This window comes from Teleopsis dalmanni, chromosome 2 (genome assembly GCF_002237135.1).
Source record: "Teleopsis dalmanni isolate 2A chromosome 2, ASM223713v2, whole genome shotgun sequence".
NCBI classification, from domain to species: domain Eukaryota; kingdom Metazoa; phylum Arthropoda; class Insecta; order Diptera; family Diopsidae; genus Teleopsis; species Teleopsis dalmanni.
In genome coordinates, this window is record NC_051847.1 from 40,100,176 (window position 1) to 40,104,710 (window position 4,535).

Genomic DNA, 4,535 nt, shown 5'->3' on the forward strand with positions numbered 1-4,535 from the left:
TAGAATTTATGGAAATTAGTATTCATCTAATATGATTAATAGAGGAAAAAACTATTAATTTTTGCAATGAAGTTTGACTTAGACCTCCAATCTTACATGATACTTACTATGTTGTAGCTCATGTTCATTATGTATTATCAACAGGAGCTGTATTTGCTATTATAGCAAGATTTATTCACTGATATCCTCTTTTTACAGGGTTATATATAAATGAAAAATTTTTAAAAAGTCAACATTTTTTACGATTAGCTGGGATACCTCTACGATATTCAGATTATCATTGAGATTTGAGCTCGCTTAAGGGCGTCTATAACTCCAATTCTCTAGAGTTACAACTTTATAAGGTACTTAATAATTAACTCTTCAACTGTTGTTGTGATTGATCAATAATCCGGAATTTCATTTGATAATAGTGAAAGTGTATAGTTTATGTTAGATGGGAGTGGTGGTCTTGTACACCAAATCTCACATGAGCTCAAATAATGGCTGCTTGTTTTGCGACTGCTTAGAGTTGTTTATACTTAAACTTGTTGAACTGCAGTACTCAGTGTACCAGAAACGCTGAAAAATGACTTATATAGGCTTTCTCTTTCTCTTCAGATCTTAATAAAAGTCATTACTGATATGTTTTAATGCTACATAGTTCTACTTGGAAGAAGCAGTTAACTGGTATGATGCTCGGTGTATGGACAAGGTCGATCTTCACCTACATTTAATGATGTTTGCTTAATTACTAGCTCATTACTTCTTCAGCAGGTTGAAGGGCTATTTGGTCCTTTTACCCAAAGTGTAGAACCTCTGACTTCGTATACAACTCCAAAGAATTGTGAAATCAGAATGGCTTTTTAGCTAATTTTTATCTAAACTTCACCTAACCTATCCTACCAGCTTATTCGTAGCAAGTGGAATAAGCTGACATTCATTTTATAGATATTGGTTATCCAGGAAATGAATGTCAGACAGCTGACTGCTTACCTTGGCAAGCTCGGCTGTCCTGCAATTACCTTGATTGTAAACGATGAAATGGAAATCGAAAAAATAGAAATGGAAAAAGTTAAAATCGAAAAAGTGGAAAAGGTAAACGCAAAACACGAATAAAAAAAATAACGACAATATCACACGTCCGTGATATTATGTTTAATGATCGTTTGTATGAAATATGAGAAATACTTGATTCTATAGTCATCTAAAAGAACGGATTTCGTAGCATTCTTCAGGAAGAACTACAAGTGTTTAAGAAAAACTCTGTTTGTACGTTGGGTGCCAGATTTGTTTACTTATGATCTATCGTAAGGGTGTATTAATTATGATCGAGAAGACGCAGAACTTCTGGTCACCCAAATAGACTGTTTCGATTTTAAATGTCAAATTGTTTTATAAATTGTGTATAAAAATAGTCTTAAATGATCAATAGTTGAACAAGAATGTTCATTAACAATCTTTATGTCCCTTACCACTGGTGGGGGGAAACAATAAATGATTGGTGAGACGTTGATTTACTTTCAACAACTGATTTTATTTAAATTGATTTGTTCTTTTATACAAAATAAAATGCAACCGTAATTGCAAAACATACAATAAATAAAATAATTTTTGCTTAATTCGCACAAATTGCTTAATAAGCAATAGTTGCGAATGCTTTACTTATGACCTAATTTTTACTTTTTGTTGATTCGTCAACCAAGAAATTAAGCAACAGGTGTGAGCGATTAACTCATGACCTAGTTCTTAATTTTTTGTTGATTCGTCAACAATAGTTAAAGTTGTAAGACGAAGTTGATGTCGTAAATATATTATTTAAAATTATCTTTAGAAGTTTGTAGTAGTACTTATACTTGTTATTGGTAGTAGCATTATTATTTCATTTTGAAATTTTTTTTATAACAAAAAAATGTATAAATCACTAATCTATACTTCTGTACCTCACAGGATCATTTCTGTAGACAATCTTCTTTTTCTTCAAATGCAAACAACAACTTCCTTGAGAACTTGTGTATAGCATTAAATGAGTATATATTGAAAAGGGTTCTTAAAGAAATAGCTTTGTGCCGAGGTGTCCTCTTCAAACATATGAACTGTCAGTAAAGTTGTAAAGTTCAATTAAAATTGTTTGCTATCAAATCTAACTAATAGTCAAGTTGCACAAATTTTCAAATTTAAATGTGGGAACAGTAAGTTATTCCATGGACGACTCATAAAAAATGTGCACTTGTTTCAATCTTGCAGATTGCAATGCACTATTGGCTATTTATTGCCAACATGGTATTAGATTAGCCTTAAGCATTGTGGAATCTACTTTAGTTTTTTGGCAAGAAAAAATTACATTCAAAATACTGGAAGACATAAAAAAAACTTAACTTCTTAACCACCAGAATAATTACAATGAAAATCCTTTGGATCTCATCCAACTATTTACCAACACAAATGCCACCAATGACTTACGAGAAAACTGCTGTTGTTGACAAAGTGCACCCGGTAACTGCTGTAAGAACAACCAGTTTCAGTATTCGTAACCACAACAGAACGCAATAAACAACAGTAGCAACTTCAACAGAGTCTGCAACAGTAGCAACAGCAACAGCAGCAGCAACAAAAGAAAAAGCAATAGCAACAGAAACAGTGAAGGCAACATTGCAGAAAAAATGATACTCAACAGCAGCAGCTGGTGCAACAACATTTTGCCACCGACAATTATTGACATCACAATGGGGGCGAATGTAATTAATCTTGACATAATCTGAGCAGATAATTTTCCAACTATTTTTGGTAACCTGCCAAGCGTTGCGGTGCTGTTCCACCAAACGCTGGCAATTGTGCGCTCCTTTAGTGGTGCTCAGACTTGCTGTGCTCCTATATGGAATATTATGCAGTTGATATGTCATTTGTTGTTACCTTATATGTTGCTGTTATTGCAGTTACTCTTGCCGCTGCTGTTGGTGCTGTTGTTGCTGTTGCTGCTGTTATTGTTGATGCCGGTTGGCGCTGTCATTTCTGTTGCATTCAGCGGGCTGTTCATAATTTAAAAATATACAATATATAATTTGTTTTTATATTATTTTTTTTTTTGCCAATAATGGTTTAATATATTAAGTTGTGTTGGCGCTCCCATAGACCACAAAAAAAAATGCTGTTAAGTTCAGTTGAAAGATATGGAGAGGAGGAGAGTCTGCAAGTTCAAATAAATTGATTAGAAACTTTGCATGTAAATTAATAGATCTGAGTATTGAATAAGTTCAATTCTCGTATATATAAAAAATAATTAAAAAATAAAATACTTTAACTAAGAGGAAAATTATGAGAAAAAAATTCTTATAGATTATATTGGCTTTAATACAATTAGATTCATTTAACACTATTACCTCTAACAAAATCATTCACTTCGGACTAAAATACCGAACTTAGACGAAGTATTATCTTTGCCAATATGTGATACCATGGGTTATATAGGCAACTGAGATGCAGAGCCCTATCTCGACCCACAAAACTTCCGCTTCAAAAGTTATTCATCCTACCTGTGCTATTGTATGGTGCAGTAGCATGGTTGCTATTACAGAATGATAAAACAGCACTGAGAGTGTTCGAGAGAACCGTGGGAGGTATTACAGAATGATAAAGCAGCACTAAGGGTGTTCGAAAGAAGCATGGACGTTATTACAGCATGATTCAGCAGCACTTAAAGTGTTAGCGAAAAAAGTTTGTCATAAGACTTTTGGTTCTTTGTGAGTTGGTGACAATTACCGTATCGACATGAACCACGAATTGCACGAACTTTTTTGAGATATTGACATCATACATTGAATTATCATCAAGCGGCTTCGCTAGGATGGTCATATCGTAAAAATAGATAATGATGCTTTAGTAAAAAAAGTATTCGAAGCGGGTAATTTGCATTATTAATATAAATTTCTATTAACTCTTTTAAATTCCCATTTTGTGAAAATTTAATCCATTATTATTAGAGAGGCATATGTCTAGGCGAAAAATGGCTTTTAGATTGGAACCTAATAGGCTAAATTAAATTAAAACAGTTCTGAAAGGTGAAAAGAAAACTTATTGCTGCAAAACGTGACAATAACATAAATGCCTGGCACAAAAATACTGTAATCCCCCCTATAACGTGGTACCGTTATAAGGCGTTTTCATAATGATTTCAATCCCCCATATAACACAAGTATTCCCCTATATAATGCGGAGATTTGTACAATTCATAATTAGCTAAGCGTATTTTTGCACGTGTGTATATGGGGTATACTGGAATACCTCTATAAAACGTTTTCCTATAACGTGGAACAAATCTGCGTTATAGGGGGGATTACTGTATTGGGATTTTTTTGGGCTTGTTAAGAACTTAACTACTAGCTATTTAAAAAAAGATTCTGGTAAAAATACTGTGTATTACTAAAGGCTCAGTTATTCTATATAATGCTTTAAGTAAAATAATTTAAGAGAATTATTTTTAATTTTAATAAGCCCATTTTACCTGATATATAACATATATATTATTTAAATATATGTTTATATATATATGTATATAT